This window comes from Lithobates pipiens, unplaced genomic scaffold (assembly GCF_037356315.1).
Source record: "Lithobates pipiens isolate NorthernLeopardFrog02 unplaced genomic scaffold, aLitPip1_a1.2 Scaffold_19, whole genome shotgun sequence".
Classification (NCBI taxonomy): domain Eukaryota; kingdom Metazoa; phylum Chordata; class Amphibia; order Anura; family Ranidae; genus Lithobates; species Lithobates pipiens.
The window spans coordinates 12,284,608-12,306,149 of NW_027507764.1; the positions used below are offsets into that span (position 1 = coordinate 12,284,608).

General features: G+C 59.9%; 1 protein-coding gene across 2 annotated transcripts in view; it reads left to right on the forward strand.

The window, feature by feature from the left end:
• Positions 1–3,715: 3,715 nt before the first annotated feature.
• The window catches only part of LOC143995810 (DNA topoisomerase I, mitochondrial-like), a 171,528-nt gene continuing 153,701 nt past the window's right edge, over positions 3,716–21,542 (forward strand). For both annotated transcript variants that reach the window (XM_077490522.1, XM_077490523.1), the window contains exon 1: positions 3,716–3,808. The gene's annotated coding sequence lies outside the window, so the exon portion shown is untranslated. The remainder of the gene's footprint in view (positions 3,809–21,542) is intronic.

Consider the following 21,542-nt stretch of genomic DNA (forward strand, 5'->3'; position numbering starts at 1 on the left):
ATATCCCTGGCATTTCTACGGAACGGTCCCACCCTCCTAGGATGGCGCTTGAAAACTTTGCGACCTCCCAACCCACAAGGCTGGCTTGGCATTTCCTAATTTTTACTGAGCACTATTTGGCCTCTCAACTAGTCCATATCCGTGATTTGTTGTAACCAGTCTCCCGCCAATGCTTGCACTACCACAGGAGGCGGCCGTTGCCTCCCTCCCTAGAGACTGTCCACAATATTATCTATAGAGGTTGTGTCCCGGCCCACCCAGGTACGTCACCACTAGACATGTGCAATTCGTTTATGTTCCAAATTAGGTTTTTTTTACGAATTTTGACAAATTAGTTAATTCCAAATATCCGACTTGACGAATTTTTCAATTTCCAAAATTTCCGAATTTTCGGATTTTCGAATTTCCGAATTTCGAAATTTTTGGATCTCCAAATTTCCGAAATTACGATTTTCGGATTTCTGAATTTTTTTCGAAATTTACGAATTTCTGATTTCCAAATTTCTGATTTCCGAAATTTCGGAAATTCGAAAATCTGTAAAAAAGAAAGAAAATTTGTTTAATTCTAAATAATAGCTAACTATTAAATTATAGGTATTGGAATTCCCTTTCAAATTTGTCTGTTAGTGAACGTAACGAATACGAATTTATCTGAAGTTACGAATTAAATTATCTGAAATAACGAATGCCGCATCCAACCAAATGGAACGCAACGATCTAATAATAATAAGAAAACCTTTTTATTATTATTAATTATTTATTATTAATTTGTTCTGTTCCATTTGGTTAGATTTGTTTTTTTTTGCATTTGTTGTTATTTCAGATAATTCGTAACTTCGGATAAATTCACACTCGTTAATTTAATAGTTAGTTATTAATTAATTAAAATTTTCTTTATTTTTTTCAGATTTTCCAATTTTTGGACTTTCAAATCTTTGAATTGGCGAATTCCGAAAATCCGAAAATTCGGAAATTCAGAGTTCCGAAAATCAGAAAATTTGGAATTCCGAAAATCCGAAATTTGGAAACCCAGAAATCTGAAAAATTGAAATGTGAAAATTCCCGAAATTTGAATTCTGAATTTCCTAAAAAATCGAAATAACGAATGAAACGAAAATGAACTAATTTTTTGTCAGTGCACATGTCTAGTCACCACTACATACCTCCCTATCCCTATCTAACCGCTTCCCTACCGCGCATAGTGATATGACGGCGGCAGGAACCCTTTGTCCCTCCGGGCCGCCGTCATATGACGTCTTTTACTTTCTGAGCCTCTAGGGGGCGCGCACGCTCACCGCCGCATCACTAGGCACCCACTGTGTGTGCCCAGCAGCCGCGATATCCGCCGAGAACCTGTGAACACACAGATCCACAGTCTCCTCCCCTTGTGAGTTCCCTCCCCCTTACAGTTAGAATCACTCCCTAGGATACACATTTAACCCCTTGATCGTCCCCCTAGTGTTAACCCCTTCCCTGCCAGTCACATTTACACAGTAATCAGTGCATTTTTATAGCACTGATCGCTGTATAAATGTCAATGGTCCCTAAAATAGTGTCAAAAGGGTCCGAAGTGTCTGCTGCAATATCGCAGTCACGATAAACATCGCAGATCGCCACCATTACTAATAAAAAAATATGAATAATAAAAATGCCATAAAACTATCGCTAAGCGATAACATTTGCGCAAACCAATCAATAAACGCTTATTGCGTTTTCTTTGTTTTTTTTACCGAAAATATGTAGAAGAATACGAATCGGCCTAAACTGAGGAAAAAAATATTTTGTTTTTTTTTAATGGGATAATTATTTTATTATAGCAAAAAGTTTTAAAAAAATGTTTTTTTTTTTTCAAAATTGTCGCTCTTTTTTGTTTTTAATAAAAACCGCAGAGGTGATCAAATACCACCAAAAGAAAGCTCTATTTGTGGGGGAGAAAAAAGGACGCTTGGGAGCCATGTCGCACGACCGCGCAATTAGTGCCACGTGTCATCAGTGCCATGTATTAGTGCCATCTGTCATCAGTGCCACGCATTAGTGCCACATGTCATCAGTGCCACGTATTAGTGTCATCTGTCATCAGTGCCACGTATTAGTGCCATCTGTCATCAGTGCCACGTATTAGTGCCACATATTAGTGCCACGTGTCATCAGTGCTATGTATTAGTGCCACGTGTCATCAGTGCCACATATTAGTGCCATCTGTCATCAGTGCCATGTATTAGTGTCACGTGTCATCAGTGCCACGTATTAGTGCCACGTGTCATCAGTGCCACATATTAGTGCCATCTGTCATCAGTGCCACATATTAGTGCCACGTGTCATCAGTGCCACATATTAGTGCCATCTGTCATCAGTGCCACATGTCATCAGTGCCACGTATTAGTGCCATCTGTCATCAGTGCCACGTATTAGTGCCACATGTCATCAGTGCCACGTATTAGTGTCATCTGTCATCAGTGCCACGTATTAGTGCCATCTGTCATCAGTGCCACGTATTAGTGCCACATATTAGTGCCACGTGTCATCAGTGCTATGTATTAGTGCCACGTGTCATCAGTGCCACATATTAGTGCCATCTGTCATCAGTGCCATGTATTAGTGTCACGTGTCATCAGTGCCACATATTAGTGCCACGTGTCATCAGTGCCACATATTAGTGCCATCTGTCATCAGTGCCACATGTCATCAGTGCCACATATTAGTGCCGTCTGTCACCAGTGTCACGTGTCATCAGTGCCACTTATTAGTGCCACTTATTAGTGCCACGTGTCATCAGTGCCACATATTAGTGCCATCTGTCATCAGTGTCACATGTCATCAGTGCCACATATTAGTGCCACGTATTAGTGCCACATATTAGTGCCATCTGTCATCAGTGTTACGTCAGTGTCACGTGTCATTGCCAAGCTGAAAATTGGCCTGGGCAGGAAGGGGGTGAAAATGCCCGGTACTGAAGTGGTTAAGTCCATCGTGGCCAAAGTTTCCTCTGATTCGTGACTGGCCCTTCCCCCCATAACCCCTCTGTGGTTTAGCCCTAGCCTTTCCAGAGCTATACTCTCTAAGTGACCCACAAAGGTGGTGTGCCCAAAGGGGTGAAGTATTTGTGCCATCTCTTCACTGCACAGGGTTTCATCTGCCACGTACTTATTGTATTACTATGAACTCCGCCACGCTGTACATCCACAGGTCGGTTCCCCAGATAACTCTTCTCCAGTTTCTGGGCTCTTCCTCCGGAAACGATAAGCGTGACCGGAGCCAAATTATTACTGGCGCCTCCAAGTGCGAGCGGCCGGCGTGCGTTTTTTTCTGCACATTTTTGTTGCCTGGCACAGCGTACTACAAACACGCCAAATTGCACGGTAAGGAAAAAGCCTTCACGCCCTGTGCCCCAAAAAAAACAAAAAAAACAGGCGTTTTGGGGCGTTTATCATAAGTGGAAACGCTCCGGAAACGGCGAGTCCCCCGCCCCCCCCCTTACGCTCAGCTGTAAAACCCAGCGAATGTAGATGAGCCCCAATACTTTCTATAATCAGTGTCCATTCTATGCACTTCATGGGGAAGCTCTGCTGTCAGTGAGCTCACTGACCACGTGACTCCTCCTCCTCCTCCTCCGAAACTTTCCATCTCCAGCAGGGGTCGCTGCCTGGCTTCCTACCGCCTGACCGGAGAGCGGAGGCGCGTGACGTCAGCGCGCACGCGTAGAGCGACGGCCCGCGCGGGCGGCGTCCCTGTACGTGCTCCAGTTCCCGCGTGTGAGTGAGCGGCGGAGGTGCTGAAGGGAGCGGAGAAGAGGCGGGAGAGGAGTGAGGTAATGGATAGAGATCACAGTCCGTCTACTGACCCCATTCATGGTTATATATAAGAGCGGCCTGTGTGTTCTGCTCTATGGTGAGGTGACCCCAATATACAGAGAACCCTCCTCATTACCCGGGGTATCACAGGTGGCTCAGGTACGGCGGGGGAGGTCTGAACGTTCACAACCCCCAAAACATAAATCACCCCGATACCGGGTACATTCACCCCCAATACCCCGGGGACATTCACCCCCCAGTACCCCCGACACATTCCCCCCCCCGATACCCCGGGCACTCCCCCCCCCCCCCCGATACCCCGGGCACGTTCCCCCCCCCGATACCCCGGGCACGTTCACCGCCAATACTCCGGGGACATTCATACCCCCGGGCACGTCCCCCCCTCAATACCCCGGGCACATTCACCCCCAATACCCCGACACGTTCCCCCTGCCTGATACCCAGGTCGCGCCCCCCCCCATGGCACATTCCTCCCCCCCCGATACCCCGGGCACGTTCCTCCCCCCCCCCCCGATACCCCGGGCACGTTTCCCCCCGATACCCCGGGCACGTTCTTCCTCCCCCCCGATACCCCGGGCACGTTCTTCCTCCCCCCCCGATACCCCGGGCACGTTCTTCCTCCCCCCCCGATACCCCGGGCACGTTCCTCCCCCCCCGATACCCCGGGCACGTTCCTCCCCCCCGATACCCCGGGCACGTTCCTCCCGCCCCGATACCCCGGGCACGTTCCTCCCCGCCCCGATACCCCGGGCACGTTCCTCCCCGCCCCGATACCCCGGGCACGTTCCTCCCCGCCCGATACCCCGGGCACGTTCCTCCCCGCCCCGATACCCCGGGCACGTTCCTCCCCGCCCCGATACCCCGGGCACGTTCCTCCCCGCCCCGATACCCCGGGCACGTTCCTCCCCGCCCCGATACCCCGGGCACGTTCCTCCCCGCCCCGATACCCCGGGCACGTTCCTCCCCGCCCCGATACCCCGGGCACGTTCCTCCCCGCCCCGATACCCCGGGCACGTTCCTCCCCGCCCCGATACCCCGGGCACGTTCCTCCCCGCCCCGATACCCCGGGCACGTTCCTCCCCGCCCCGATACCCCGGGCACGTTCCTCCCCGCCCCGATACCCCGGGCACGTTCCTCCCCGCCCCGATACCCCGGGCACGTTCCTCCCCGCCCCGATACCCCGGGCACGTTCCTCCCCGCCCCGATACCCCGGGCACGTTCCTCCCCGCCCGATACCCCGGGCACGTTCCTCCCCGCCCCGATACCCCGGGCACGTTCCTCCCCGCCCCGATACCCCGGGCACGTTCCTCCCCGCCCCGATACCCCGGGCACGTTCCTCCCCGATACCCCGGGCACGTTCCTCCCCGATACCCCAGGCACGTTCCTCCCCGATACCCCAGGCACGTTCCTCCCCGATACCCCGGGCACGTTCCTCCCCGATACCCCGGGCACGTTCCTCCCCGATACCCCGGGCACGTTCCTCCCCGATACCCCGGGCACGTTCCTCCCCCCCCTCTGATGCCCCGGGCACGTTCCTCCCCCCCCTCTGATGCCCCGGGCACGTTCCTCCCCCCCCCTCTGATGCCCCGGGCACGTTCCTCCCCCCCCCTCTGATGCCCCGGGCACGTTCCTCCCCCCCCTCTGATGCCCCGGGCACGTTCCTCCCCCCCTCTGATGCCCCGGGCACGTTCCTCCCCCCCCTCTGATGCCCCGGGCACGTTCCTCCCCCCCCTCTGATGCCCCGGGCACGTTCCTCCCCCCCTCTGATGCCCCGGGCACGTTCCTCCCCCCCCTCTGATGCCCCGGGCACGTTCCTCCCCCCCTCTGATGCCCCGGGCACGTTCCTCCCCCCCCTCTGATGCCCCGGGCACGTTCCTCCCCCCCCTCTGATGCCCCGGGCACGTTCCTCCCCCCCTCTGATGCCCCGGGCACGTTCCTCCCCCCCCTCTGATGCCCCGGGCACGTTCCTCCCCCCCCCCCTCCGATGCCCCGGGCACGTTCCTCCCCCCCCTCCGATGCCCCGGCACGTTCCTCCCCCCCCCCTCCGATACCCAGGGCACGTTCCTCCCCCCCCCCTCCGATACCCCGGGCACGTTCCTCCCCCCCCTCCGATACCCCGGGCACGTTCCTCCCCCCCCTCCGATACCCCGGGCACGTTCCTCCCCCCCCCTCCGATACCCCGGGCACGTTCCTCCCCCCCCCTCCGATACCCCGGGCACGTTCCTCCCCCCCCCCTCCGATACCCCGGGCACGTTCCTCCCCCCCCCCTCCGATACCCCGGGCACGTTCCTCCCCCCCCCTCCGATACCCCGGGCACGTTCCCCCCCCCCCCCTCCGATACCCCGGGCACGTTCCTCCCCCCCCCCCTCCGATACACCGGGCACGTTCCCCCCCCCCCCCCCTCCGATACACCGGGCACGTTCCTCCCCCCCCCCTCCGATACCCCGGGCACGTTCACCGCCAATACTCCAGGGACATTCATACCCCCGGGCACGTCCCCCCCCCTCATTACCCCGGGCACATTCACCCCCAATACCCCGACACGTTCCCCCTGCCTGATACCCAGGTCGCGCCCCCCCCCCAATGGCACATTCCCCCCCCGATACCCCGGGCACGTTCTTCCTCCCCCCGATACCCCGGGCACGTTCTTCCTCCCCCCGATACCCCGGGCAAGTTCCTCCCCCCCCCCGATACCCCGGGCACGTTCCTCCCCCCCCCCCCCCGATACCCCGGGCACGTTCCTCCCCCCGATACCCCGGGCACGTTCCTCCCCCCCCTCCGATGCCCCGGGCACGTTCCTCCCCCCCTCCGATGCCCCGGGCACGTTCCTCCCCCCCCTCCGATGCCCCGGGCACATTCCTCCCCCCCTCCGATGCCCCGGGCACGTTCCTCCCCCCTCCGATGCCCCGGGCACGTTCCTTCCCCCTCCGATGCCCCGGGCACGTTCCTCCCCCTCCGATGCCCCGGGCACGTTCCTCCCCCCTCCGATGCCCCGGGCACGTTCCTCCCCCCCCCTCCGATGCCCCGGGCACGTTCCTCCCCCCCCCTCCGATACCCCGGGCACGTTCCTCCCCCCCCCCTCCGATACCCCGGGCACGTTCCTCCCCCCCCCCCCCCCTCCGATACCCCGGGCACGTTCCTCCCCCCCCCCTCCGATACACCGGGCACGTTCCTCCCCCCCCTCCGATACCCCGGGCACATTCCCCCCCCCCCCCTCCGATACCCCGGGCACGTTCCTCCCCCCCCCCGATACCCCGGGCACGTTCACCGCCAATACTCCGGGGACATTCATACCCCCGGGCACGTCCCCCCTCAATACCCCGGGCACATTCACCCCCAATACCCCGACACGTTCCCCCTGCCTGATACCCAGGTCGCGCCCCCCCCCAATGGCACATTCCTCCCCCCCGATACCCCGGGCACGTTCCTCCCCCCCCCCCGATACCCCGGGCACGTTCTTCCTCCCCCCCCCGATACCCCGGGCACGTTCTTCCTCCCCCCCGATACCCCGGACACGTTCTTCCCCCCCCGATACCCCGGGCACGTTCCCCCCCCCCCCGATACCCCGGGCACGTTCCCCCCCCCCCCCCCGATACCCCGGGCACGTTCCCCCCCCCCCCCGATACCCCGGGCACGTTCCTCCCCTCCCCCCCCGATACCCCGGGCGCTTTCCCCCCCCCCCCCCCCCCCTCCGATACCCCGGGCACGTTCCTCCCCCCCCTCCGATACCCCGGGCACATTCCCCCCCCCCCTCCGATACCCCGGGCACGTTCCTCCCCCCCCCCCCGATACCCCGGGCACGTTCACCGCCAATACTCCGGGGACATTCATACCCCCGGGCACGTCCCCCCCCCTCAATACCCCGGGCACATTCACCCCCAATACCCCGACACGTTCCCCCTGCCTGATACCCAGGTCGCGCCCCCCCCCCAATGGCACGTTCCTCCCCCCCCCCGATACCCCGGGCACGTTCCTCCCCCCCCCGATACCCCGGGCACGTTCCTCCCCCCCCCCCCCGATACCCCGGGCACGTTCCTCCCCCCCCCCCCGATACCCCGGGCACGTTCCCCCCCCCCCCCCCCCCCGATACCCCGGGCACGTTCCTCTCCCCCCCCCGATACCCCCGGGCACGTTCTTCCTCCCCCCCCGATACCCCGGACACGTTCTTCCCCCCCCGATACCCCGGGCACGTTCCCCCCCCCCCCCGATACCCCGGGCACGTTCCCCCCCCCCCCCCCCCGATACCCCGGGCACGTTCCCCCCCCCCCTCCGATACCCCGGGCACGTTCCTCCCCCCCCCCCCCGATACCCCGGGCACGTTCACCGCCAATACTCCGGGGACATTCATACCCCCGGGCACGTCCCCCCCCCTCAATACCCCGGGCACATTCACCCCCAATACCCCGACACGTTCCCCCTGCCTGATACCCAGGTCGCGCCCCCCCCCCCAATGGCACGTTCCTCCCCCCCCCCGATACCCCGGGCACGTTCCTCCCCCCCCCGATACCCCGGGCACGTTCCTCCCCCCCGATACCCCGGGCACGTTCCTCCCCCCCCCCCCCGATACCCCGGGCACGTTCCCCCCCCCCCCCCCCCCCCCCCCGATACCCCGGGCACGTTCCTCTCCCCCCCCCCGATACCCCGGGCACGTTCTTCCTCCCCCCCCGATACCCCGGACACGTTCTTCCCCCCCGATACCCCGGGCACGTTCCCCCCCCCCCCCGATACCCCGGGCACGTTCCCCCCCCCCCCCCGATACCCCGGGCACGTTCCCCCCCCCCCCGATACCCCGGGCACGTTCCTCCCTCCCCCCCGATACCCCGGGCGCTTTCCCCCCCCCCCCCCCCCTCCGATACCCCGGGCACGTTCCTCCCCCCCCTCCGATACCCCGGGCACATTCCCCCCCCCCCTCCGATACCCCGGGCACGTTCCTCCCCCCCCCCCCCCGATACCCCGGGCACGTTCACCGCCAATACTCCGGGGACATTCATACCCCCGGGCACGTCCCCCCCCCTCAATACCCCGGGCACATTCACCCCCAATACCCCGACACGTTCCCCCTGCCTGATACCCAGGTCGCGCCCCCCCCCCAATGGCACGTTCCTCCCCCCCCCGATACCCCGGGCACGTTCCTCCCCCCCCGATACCCCGGGCACGTTCCTCCCCCCGATACCCCGGGCACGTTCCTCCCCCCCCCCCCCGATACCCCGGGCACGTTCCCCCCCCCCCCCCCCCCCCCCCCCGATACCCCGGGCACGTTCCTCCCCGATACCCCGGGCACGTTCCTCCCCGATACCCCAGGCACGTTCCTCCCCGATACCCCAGGCACGTTCCTCCCCGATACCCCGGGCACGTTCCTCCCCGATACCCCGGGCACGTTCCTCCCCGATACCCCGGGCACGTTCCTCCCCGATACCCCGGGCACGTTCCTCCCCCCCCTCTGATGCCCCGGGCACGTTCCTCCCCCCCCTCTGATGCCCCGGGCACGTTCCTCCCCCCCCCTCTGATGCCCCGGGCACGTTCCTCCCCCCCCCTCTGATGCCCCGGGCACGTTCCTCCCCCCCTCTGATGCCCCGGGCACGTTCCTCCCCCCCCTCTGATGCCCCGGGCACGTTCCTCCCCCCCCTCTGATGCCCCGGGCACGTTCCTCCCCCCCCTCTGATGCCCCGGGCACGTTCCTCCCCCCCCTCTGATGCCCCGGGCACGTTCCTCCCCCCCCCCTCTGATGCCCCGGGCACGTTCCTCCCCCCCCTCTGATGCCCCGGGCACGTTCCTCCCCCCCCTCTGATGCCCCGGGCACGTTCCTCCCCCCCCTCTGATGCCCCGGGCACGTTCCTCCCCCCCTCTGATGCCCCGGGCACATTCCTCCCCCCCTCCGATGCCCCGGGCACGTTCCTCCCCCTCCGATGCCCCGGGCACGTTCCTTCCCCCTCCGATGCCCCGGGCACGTTCCTCCCCCCTCCGATGCCCCGGGCACGTTCCTCCCCCCTCCGATGCCCCGGGCACGTTCCTCCCCCCCCCTCCGATGCCCCGGGCACGTTCCTCCCCCCCCCCTCCGATACCCCGGGCACGTTCCTCCCCCCCCTCCGATACCCCGGGCACGTTCCTCCCCCCCCCCCCCCCTCCGATACCCCGGGCACGTTCCTCCCCCCCCCCCCCTCCGATACACCGGGCACGTTCCTCCCCCCCCTCCGATACCCCGGGCACATTCCCCCCCCCCCCTCCGATACCCCGGGCACGTTCCTCCCCCCCCCCCGATACCCCGGGCACGTTCACCGCCAATACTCCGGGGACATTCATACCCCCGGGCACGTCCCCCCCTCAATACCCCGGGCACATTCACCCCCAATACCCCGACACGTTCCCCCTGCCTGATACCCAGGTCGCGCCCCCCCCCCAATGGCACATTCCTCCCCCCCGATACCCCGGGCACGTTCCTCCCCCCCCCCCGATACCCCGGGCACGTTCTTCCTCCCCCCCCCGATACCCCGGGCACGTTCTTCCTCCCCCCCGATACCCCGGACACGTTCTTCCCCCCCCGATACCCCGGGCACGTTCCCCCCCCCCCCGATACCCCGGGCACGTTCCCCCCCCCCCCCGATACCCCGGGCACGTTCCCCCCCCCCCCGATACCCCGGGCACGTTCCTCCCTCCCCCCCCGATACCCCGGGCGCTTTCCCCCCCCCCCCCCCCCCTCCGATACCCCGGGCACGTTCCTCCCCCCCCTCCGATACCCCGGGCACATTCCCCCCCCCCCTCCGATACCCCGGGCACGTTCCTCCCCCCCCCCCCGATACCCCGGGCACGTTCACCGCCAATACTCCGGGGACATTCATACCCCCGGGCACGTCCCCCCCCCTCAATACCCCGGGCACATTCACCCCCAATACCCCGACACGTTCCCCCTGCCTGATACCCAGGTCGCGCCCCCCCCCCAATGGCACGTTCCTCCCCCCCCCCGATACCCCGGGCACGTTCCTCCCCCCCCCGATACCCCGGGCACGTTCCGATACCCCGGGCACGTTCCTCCCCCCCCCCCCCCGATACCCCGGGCACGTTCCCCCCCCCCCCCCCCCCCCCCCCCGATACCCCGGGCACGTTCCTCTCCCCCCCCGATACCCCGGGCACGTTCTTCCTCCCCCCCCGATACCCCGGACACGTTCTTCCCCCCCCGATACCCCGGCACGTTCCCCCCCCCCCCGATACCCCGGGCACGTTCCCCCCCCCCCCCCCCCGATACCCCGGGCACGTTCCCCCCCCCCCTCCGATACCCCGGGCACGTTCCTCCCCCCCCCCCCGATACCCCGGGCACGTTCACCGCCAATACTCCGGGGACATTCATACCCCCGGGCACGTCCCCCCCCCTCAATACCCCGGGCACATTCACCCCCAATACCCCGACACGTTCCCCCTGCCTGATACCCAGGTCGCGCCCCCCCCCCAATGGCACGTTCCTCCCCCCCCCCCGATACCCCGGGCACGTTCCTCCCCCCCCCGATACCCCGGGCACGTTCCTCCCCCCGATACCCCGGGCACGTTCCTCCCCCCCCCCCCGATACCCCGGGCACGTTCCCCCCCCCCCCCCCCCCCCCCGATACCCCGGGCACGTTCCTCTCCCCCCCCGATACCCCGGGCACGTTCTTCCTCCCCCCCCGATACCCCGGACACGTTCTTCCCCCCCGATACCCCGGGCACGTTCCCCCCCCCCCCGATACCCCGGGCACGTTCCCCCCCCCCCCCCCCCGATACCCCGGGCACGTTCCCCCCCCCCCCCGATACCCCGGGCACGTTCCTCCCTCCCCCCCCGATACCCCGGGCGCTTTCCCCCCCCCCCCCCCCCCCCCTCCGATACCCCGGGCACGTTCCTCCCCCCCTCCGATACCCCGGGCACATTCCCCCCCCCCTCCGATACCCCGGGCACGTTCCTCCCCCCCCCCCCCGATACCCCGGGCACGTTCACCGCCAATACTCCGGGGACATTCATACCCCCGGGCACGTCCCCCCCCCTCAATACCCCGGGCACATTCACCCCCAATACCCCGACACGTTCCCCCTGCCTGATACCCAGGTCGCGCCCCCCCCCCAATGGCACGTTCCTCCCCCCCCCGATACCCCGGGCACGTTCCTCCCCCCCCCGATACCCCGGGCACGTTCCTCCCCCCCCCGATACCCCGGGCACGTTCCTCCCCCCCGATACCCCGGGCACGTTCCTCCCCCCCCCCCGATACCCCGGGCACGTTCCCCCCCCCCCCCCCCCCCGATACCCCGGGCACGTTCCTCCCCGATACCCCGGGCACGTTCCTCCCCGATACCCCAGGCACGTTCCTCCCCGATACCCCAGGCACGTTCCTCCCCGATACCCCGGGCACGTTCCTCCCCGATACCCCGGGCACGTTCCTCCCCGATACCCCGGGCACGTTCCTCCCCGATACCCCGGGCACGTTCCTCCCCCCCCTCTGATGCCCCGGGCACGTTCCTCCCCCCCTCTGATGCCCCGGGCACGTTCCTCCCCCCCCCTCTGATGCCCCGGGCACGTTCCTCCCCCCCCCTCTGATGCCCCGGGCACGTTCCTCCCCCCCTCTGATGCCCCGGGCACGTTCCTCCCCCCCTCTGATGCCCCGGGCACGTTCCTCCCCCCCCTCTGATGCCCCGGGCACGTTCCTCCCCCCCCTCTGATGCCCCGGGCACGTTCCCCCCCCCCCCCCTCCGATACCCCGGGCACGTTCACCGCCAATACTCCAGGGACATTCATACCCCCGGGCACGTCCCCCCCCCTCATTACCCCGGGCACATTCACCCCCAATACCCCGACACGTTCCCCCTGCCTGATACCCAGGTCGCGCCCCCCCCCCAATGGCACATTCCCCCCCCCCGATACCCCGGGCACGTTCTTCCTCCCCCCGATACCCCGGGCACGTTCCTCCCCCCCCTCCGATGCCCCGGGCACGTTCCTCCCCCCTTCGATGCCCCGGGCACGTTCCTCCCCCTTCGATGCCCCGGGCACGTTCCTCCCCCCTTCGATGCCCCGGGCACGTTCCTCCCCCCTTCGATGCCCCGGGCACGTTCCTCCCCCCTTCGATGCCCCGGGCACGTTCCTCCCCCCTTCGATGCCCCGGGCACGTTACTCCCCCCCCCTCCGATGCCCCGGGCACGTTACTCCCCCCCCCCTCCGATGCCCCGGGCACGTTCCTCCCCCCCCCCTCCGATACCCCGGGCACGTTCCTCCCCCCCCCCTCCGATACCCCGGGCACGTTCCTCCCCCCCCCCTCCGATACCCCGGGCACGTTCCTCCCCCCCCCCCCTCCGATACACCGGGCACGTTCCTCCCCCCCCCCTCCGATACCCCGGGCACGTTCCCCCCCCCCCCCCCCCCCGATACCCCGGGCACGTTCACCGCCAATACTCCGGGGACATTCATACCCCCGGGCACGTCCCCCTCTAATACCCCGGGCACATTCACCCCCAATACCCCGACACGTTCCCCTGCCTGATACCCAGGTCGCGCCCCCCCCCCAATGGCACATTCCTCCCCCCCGATACCCCGGGCACGTTCTGCCTCCCCCCCGATACCCCGGGCACGTTCTGCCTCCCCCCCGATACCCCGGGCACGTTCCTCCCCCCCCCGATACCCGGGCACGTTCCCCCCCCCACCCCCGATACCCCGGGCACGTTCCCCCCCCCCACCCCCGATACCCCGGGCACGTTCCTCCCCCCCCCACCCCGATACCCCGGGCACATTCCCCCCCCCCCACCCCCGATACCCCGGGCACGTTCACCTCCAATTCCCCTGGGGTACATTCAGCCCCAATACCCCGGGCATGTTCACATCCAATTCCCCCAGGCACATTTACCCCCCCAATACTCCGGGCACGTTCACCGCCCGATACCCCGGCACGTTCACCGCCCGATACCCCGGGCACGTTCACCGCCCGATACCCCGGGCACGTCCCCCCCCCCCCGATACCCCGGGCACGTCCCCCCCCCGATACCCCGGGCACGTCCCCCCCCCCCGATACCCCGGGCACGTTCCCCCCCCGATACCCCGGGCACGTTCCCCCCCCCGATACCCCGGGCACGTTCCTCCCCCCCACCCCCGATGCCCCGGGCACGTTCCTCCCCCCCACCCCCCCCCGATACCCCGGGCACGTTCGTCCCCCCACACCCCCCCCCCCGATACCCCGGACACGTTCGTCCCCCCCACCTCCCCTCCAATACCCCGGGCACGTTCCTCCCTCCCCCCCGATACCCCGGGCACGTTCCCCCCCCCGATACCCCGGGCACGTTCCCCCCCCCCCCCGATACCCCGGGCACGTTCCCCCCCCCGATACCCCGGGCACGTCCTTCCCCCCGATACCCCGGGCACATTTCCCCTGCACCGATACCCCGGGCACGTCCACCCCCAATACTCCTGGCAAGTTCACCGGCAATACCACGGGCACGTTCACCCCAATACCACGGGCAGGTCCCCCCCCCCCCCTTATACCCTGGGCACGCTCCCTCCCCCCAATACCCCAATAAAAAATGTTACCCCAATGTTACGAAGCACTGATTGGCTGCACTGATGTTACACCCATAGTCAACACTGGTGAGCAAAGATTGGCAGCACTGTTGGGATTCTACTGATTATCAGTGTAGATGTCCCTTTTTAGAGGAGCCGGTTATCGGCTCTCCTCTCCTCTCATACTGCCAGCACGTGGAACGGAATGCCGATTAACCGGATTCTGTTTATCGCTGTGATTGGACACAGCTGATCACATGGTAAAGAGCCGCTGATTGCTGATCACAGGTTGCTGTAAAGCAGGGCTCTACAAAAACCCGGGTGCCAGGTCGCATTTGCGACTAGAATTAGCGACCTGGTGCCTGGGGCAGCACAGCTGAGGGTATCCTGTCTCCGTGGACCCCCCCGGTGTGATCGCGTCGGGACGTGCCGCCCGCGGCCGGTAATTGAGCCCCCGGCTTTGAGGCCTTCTGCGGTCCTATGGTTCCTTCTGGAATCTGGCGCCCTCTTGTGGTGGCCGTTGGAATTACAAACCTGTAATGCTAATGGAGCTTCCCTGCCTGCCAGCCTAAACATTATATATATATATACATTTTTTATTCTAACACCCTAGAGAATAAAATGGTGGTCGTAATACTGTCTGTCTGTACGTATTTGCACAGCGGACTTACAAGCGCACTTTTTTTGGGAAAAAGAATTTAATAAAAAAAAAATAAGACAACAGTAAAGTTAGCCCAAGTTTTTTTTATATTGTGAAAGATAATGTTACGCCGAGTAAATCGATACCCAACATGTCATTCTTCAAAATTGCGCCCGCTCATGGAATGGCGACAAACTTTTACCCTTTAAAATCTCCATAGGCGACATTTAAAAAATTCTACAGGTTGCATGTTTTGAGTTACAGAGGAGGTCTGGGGCTAGAATTATCGCTCTCACTCTACCGATCGCGGCGATACCTCACATGTGTGGTTTGAACACTGCTTTCACATATGCGTTCGCTTCTGCACACAAGCTTGGCGGGACAGGGCGCGTTTAATAAATTTTTTTTTTCTTCTTATTTTAACGTTTTTATTTTTATTTTTTTCACTGTTCTTAAAAAAAAAAAAAAAAAATTTAAAATGTTGTCACTTTTATTCCTATTACAAGGAATGTAAAAATCCCTTGTAATAGAAAAAAGTATGACAGGTCCTCTTATATATGAGATCGGGGGTCAGAGAGACCTCACATCTCATATTTACACTAAAATGCAATTAAAAAAAAATTTGTCATTTGAAAAAAATAAAATAAATAAAATGTCCCCCTAATAGCTATGGGCAATGACTTGGAGACAGGTGGGGGGGCTGGGGGCGCTATCTTCCCCTCACTCGTCTCCATGGCAGGCCAGGGACAGGTCCGGATCGCCGTCACGGACCTGGCTCCTAACTTTTTTAGCTGGCTCCTAGATTCCAAGCAAATTTGTCAACCCCTGCTGTATATACTATTTGAGGAATGATATAGTGTATTTCAGGGGTTGACAAATTTGCTTGGAATCTAGGAGCCAGCTAAAAAAGTTAGGAGCCAGGTCCGTGACGGCGATCTGGACCTGTCCCTGGCCTGCCATGGAGACGAGTGAGGGGAAGATAGCGCCCCGAGCCCCCCACCTGTCTCCAAGTCATTGCCCATAGCTCTTTATTTATTTTATTTTTTTCAAATGACAATTGTTTTTTATTTTTTTATTGCATTTTAGTGTAAATATGAGATCTGAGGTCTCTCTGACCACATATTTCATATTTAAGAGGACCTGTCACGCTTTTTTCTATTACAAGGGATTTTTACATTCCTTGTAATAGGAATAAAAGTGACAATTTTTTTTTTTTTTTTTAACCACTTGCTTACTGGGCACTTAAACCCCCCTCAGTCCCAGACCAATTTTCAGCTTTCAGCGCTGATGCACTTTGAATGACAATTGCGCGGTCATACAACACTGTACCCAAATGACATTTTTATCATTTTTTTTTCCCACAAATAGAGCTTTCTTTTGGTGGTATTTAGTTACAGCTCGGAGTTTTATTTTTTGCTAAACAAACAAAAAAAGATGCAAAAAAAAATAAAAAAATAAAACATGTTTTAATAGTTTGTTATAAAATTTTGCAAACGGGTCATTTTTCTCCTTCATTGAAGTGCGCTGATTAGGCGGCACTGATGGGCTGCATTGGTGGGCACTGATGGGCTGCATTGGTGGGCACTGATGGGCTGCATTGGTGGGCACTGATGGGCTGCATTGGTGGGCACTGATGGGCTGCATTGGTGGGCACTGATGGGCTGCATTGGTGGGCACTGATGGGCTGCATTGGTGGGCACTGATGGGCTGCATTGGTGGGCACTGATGGGCTGCATTGGTGGGCACTGATAGGCATAGTTAAGGCGGCACTAATAGGCACAGATAAGGCGGCACTGATGGGCAAAGATGGGCACAGATAAGATGGCACGGATGGGTGGCACGGATGGGCACCACTGATAGATGGGACTGATGGGCACTGATAGGTGGCACTGATAGGTGGCTCTGATGGGCGGCACTGGGGTGCAGCACCTTTGAGGCAGATTGTGGGCACTGCTGGGTGGCACTGCTGGGTGGCACTGTGGGCACTGCTGGGTGGCACTGACGGGGGGCACTTACTTTTTATTAGGGTGGCACTGCAGGGGGCAGGTGGGCACTGGCAGGGGGCAGGTGGGCGCTTGCATTGCTGGCCGTGATCGGGACTGATGTCCCGATCACGGCCGCCGGTGATCGGCTTTTTTTTTCTCCTCGCGCTATCAGCACGAGGAGGAATACTAGCCGATTACCGGCTCCGTTATGTCACCTGATCAGCTGTCATTGGCTGACAGCTGATCACATGATAAGGGGTCGGGATCGACCCCTTGCACGGATCGGTGATCAGGCGAGTCTCATGGACTCGCCGATCACAGAGCGCGCCGCGCGTGCCCAGGCCGCTCGTACACGGGACGACGTCAATAGACGTAGTCCCGGAAAAGGAGATCCGCGCTGTAGCCGTCAATTGACTATAGCGCGGATCTCAAGTGGTTAAAGAACAGTGAAAAAATAAAAAATAAAAAGTTAAAATAAGAAATTTTTTTCCCCAAGTTCGTCTTTCAGGACAGCCACCTTTGAGAGACACTGGCTCCTCCCCTCTTAGGAAACACCGCCTTCAATTTCACAATTTAAGCCTCCTCCTCTCTCCGTCCCTCAGTTATGGTGTTTCCTCCGGTGGGGAGACACCGCCAAGGAACCTTAGCTAATTCAGTTGGCGAAACTGAAGCTATCCGAGCGGAGCTCCGGCCCCACTCGGCTGTCCGACTGTTTATCGGTCGGCCTTTGACAGTCTGATCAGCGGGGAGCTGAATTTTTCGTACTGTCCATACACCCTAAACTTCGCTTGGGGAAAGCTGGAAGTTTTACAGGGTCGTCCGTTCGTTCACCCACGGGTGTTTCAACGGAACAGGCAGTCCGGTCGGCTGGGGAGCTGAACTCTTGTACTGACCTTTTTTTCTACACGCACTCCAATCTTCGCTTGGGGAAAGCAGGAAGTTTTTGGGGAGGTTCATCCCTTCGTTTCGCCCAGGGGGGCGCTGCAACGAAGACGTCCAAGGTCCCCCTGTGTATACAGTCGGCTGGGAGCTGGAGGCCGGACCGGTTGGCGGGCGACGTCAATTCCGGTGGGGGCGGACCTCTTCGTTGGATCCGCGTCTTCCAGTTTCCGGACGCAGCACGTGAAGGGGAACCTAGCGTTCGGCTGGTGCAGCCTCTCTTTCTACATTTGCACAGGTAGCTGTCGGAGGCACGTTCGTACCACTCTTCCTCAACAGGAGAATGTCCGAAGCAGAGGCTTCAAGAACTCCTGGAGATAACCGCACCAGCCACTCAAAGGTAAGAGGAACCCTGGGGAGGGGTTCCCTTACTTTTTATCCAGTAGCTCCACTGGTGTTTTCCTCCTTGGTGGTCGGGGGGAAGGGCAGTGCGTCTGGGATCCAGGTGGAGATTGATCCTGGGGGGGGGCACTCCCGGTGGTCCTCTTAAGTAGTGCTGGTGTTTCTTTTCTTTTTAAATTTTATGCTGCCCTCTCTTTTATTTCTATGTCTCAGAAAGACATGAGCAAGTCCCCCCTTGGTTCTAGGAGGGAGTGTGCTTCATATAGAGCCTCTTTTGGGGAATTCCTGGTTCAAGGCACTTTGTAAGGAGTATTTTAAAGCCCCGGATAGCTCAGTCGGTGGAGCATCAGACCTTTAACCTGAGGGTCCAAGGTCCCTATTTGGGCGCCATCAGGGAGCAGGCAGCAGAACAGGGTGCAGATCTGGCGGCTTCTGTGAAGGTTCCAGTGGCCTCAGCTCCAGGGCACTCTTTCACCAGCACAGCAGAGTGTTCCACCTAACCCGATGGATGTTCCTCCTGCAGGTTAAGGGAGAATCCAGAGGGTTTCAGAGAGGAAGTTGAGGAAGAAGTTGACAGTGCCGTCTCAGACTCCCAAGGGGAATCTGATGGCGAGGGCTTGGATGGGGAATCCAAAAGAACCTCATGGTATAAACTTCCCCTGGATGAAGTGGATAAGCTCTTGGGAGCTATTCATACCACTTTAGGTATACAAGAGAAAAAGAAGGCATTGTCACCCCACGATCAGATGTACTAGGGCCTGGGGGAAGCGGGTGTTCCCGGGTTCATGACATCTTGATCGATGCCATCAGGAATGGCAGGGTCCCGAAAGAAAACCTTTCTTTTCTGGTGCATTAAAACAAAGGTTTCTTTGGGTGGAAGAGGAAGCTCTTGTCTGGAATAAAATTTCCCAGGTTAGATGCTGCCTTTCTTCAGATGTCCAGGCATACTGACCTGTCCTTGGGGACATGGGGATACTTTCAGACCCTATGGTCTGAAGGATGGATTCACTTCTGAAGGATGCATGGGATTTCTCATAAGAAAATCTTTAAGCCTGCCATAGCAGCCACAGTGGTGGCTCGTAATATGAAGTGTTGGCTTATCCAGATTAATGCATGAAGCAATGACGGCAGAGGAGACTTTTTTACCCTCCTTTCCCATGCTGCTTAAGGAGTTAGCATACACTGCGGATGCTTCGGCTCAATCCAGGCGAATGTATGCAAGGTCTTCGGCTCTGACCAACTTAGCCTGGAGGGCCTTAAGGCTGAAGACAGGGCAGGGGGACAAGGCGTCCAAAGCAAAGCTCTGTGGAATCCTTTTTTACAGGAGACCTGCTGTTTGGGCCAGGTCTTGAAGCAGTGCTAGATCGCACGGCTGATAAGAAAAAGGCCTTTTTCGCTTAAGAGGAAATAAAAAAGAAAAGAAAAGGGGGCCTTCCTCCCCCAGTGGGAGATGATCACCTCCAATCAGTTTGTGTTGGGGATCATCAGAGGAGGTTACCGGTTGGAGTTTTCAGAGCTCCCCCCTTTTGAGACTCCTTGTCACTGAGCTGCCAAAGTGTGCCCTTCTTTCCTCTCCAGGAGTTAGAGGAACAGGAGGTGGTAATACAGGTCCCAGCAGGATAGACAGGCAAGGCTTCTATTCTCACATTTTTGTGGTTCACAAGCCTTCGGAAAAGTTTAGGCTCATCCTGAACCTGAAGCGTCTGTGTGTCTTAGTCGCCTACAGAAGGCTTTGGTTGGTTTTGGTCACTGGGTGAGGGAACCTCTTCCACCAAAACTGTTTCAGGGCATCGATAGTAAGGATGCATACCTGCATGTTCCCATCGCAGAGAGCCACCAGCGTTTCCTCAGGCTGGCAGTGATAACCTCTGTAGGGGTGCTACACCTTCAGTTCAAAGCACTTCCCTTTTGGGCTATCCCCTTCCCCCTCGTATCTTCACCAAAGTGATGGTAGAGGTTCGGGCTTTCCTGCGTCTCAGGGGATTCTCGGTGATCGTGTATCTTGACGATCTTCTCCTGTTTGTCCCTTCTCTGGCGCAGTTGATTTGGGTTCCACAGGTAACAAAAGACCTGTTAGTGAGCCTGGGTTGGCCTCTGAACCTAGAGAAACCCAACTTAAAATCCTTCCCAAGGGGTTACCTTCCTGGGGTAAGTGCTGGGCTCAACAGAACAAAAGGTCTTTCCTCCTTGGAGAAAATCCAGAAGGTAGACAAAGCACTTTTGTTTCTCCAGGGCAACCGTCAGAACTCAATGAGGAAGGGCAGGTTGAGCTTACTGACATCCACGCTCCCAGCAGTTCAGTGGACGGGGTCACGTTACCGTCCTCCCCAAACTATTCATCTTGAAGGTTTGGGACCACAGTCAGGGGTCTTGGGACTCTTTTGGTTTCGGTTCCAACTCGGGTAAAGAGATCCCTTTGGAAAAGGGAGCACGTTTGTCACAAGGCCTATAATGGGTTTTGCCAATATCCAGGGTGGTTACAACCGATACGAACGGCTTAGTTTGGGGTACACACCTAGACTCCCGCTTGGTATAGGGTACCTGGGAGAGGAAGGAGTCTAAGAGATCCTCAAATTGGAGGGAGTTGAGAGCAGTAGATCTGGTTCTCAGGACCTTTCAGAGAGTGCTCTGGAGACTTCATGTAAGAGTCATGGAGACAATCCCGTGGCAGTGGCTTACGTCGACAAGACGGGGGCTCCTGGAGCAGATCCTTATGGGCCCTAGCGAAAGCCATCCTCAGATGGGCCGAATGTTAAATTCCTGTCCTTCCAGTGATCCGTTTGAAAGGAGAGCAAATTCTGGTATTGGGTTTCCTCAGCAGGAGAACACGGGAAGAAAGCAACCAGGTTCTCAAGCAGGAGGTTTTTCGAAAAGATCACCCAGAGGTGGGGGATTCCTTCGATAGACCTCTTTTGCCTCAAGGGAAAACGCAAAAGAAGCCATCTCCTGTTCCATGAACAGGGGAGATGGGAGGTCGGGAGCAGACGCACTAAAGCACAGAGTAAAGCCCCGTACACACGAGAGGACTTATGTCCGACAGACTTCCGAAGGAGTTCTGCCGGAGTTCCGACAGAGTTCTGACGGACTTTTCGAATGAGCGAACTTGGCCACACACAATCACACTAAACTCCGACGGATTCTAACGTGATGACGTACGACTGGACTCGAATAAGGAAGTTCATAGCCAGTAGCCAATAGCTGCCCTAGCGTCGGTTTTAGTCCGTCGGAATAGCACACACACGAGCGAATTTTTCAAAGGGACCGGGTCCGGCGGAGTTCCGTCGGAAAAATTTGAAGCATGTTCCATATTCTAAAGTCCGTCAGAC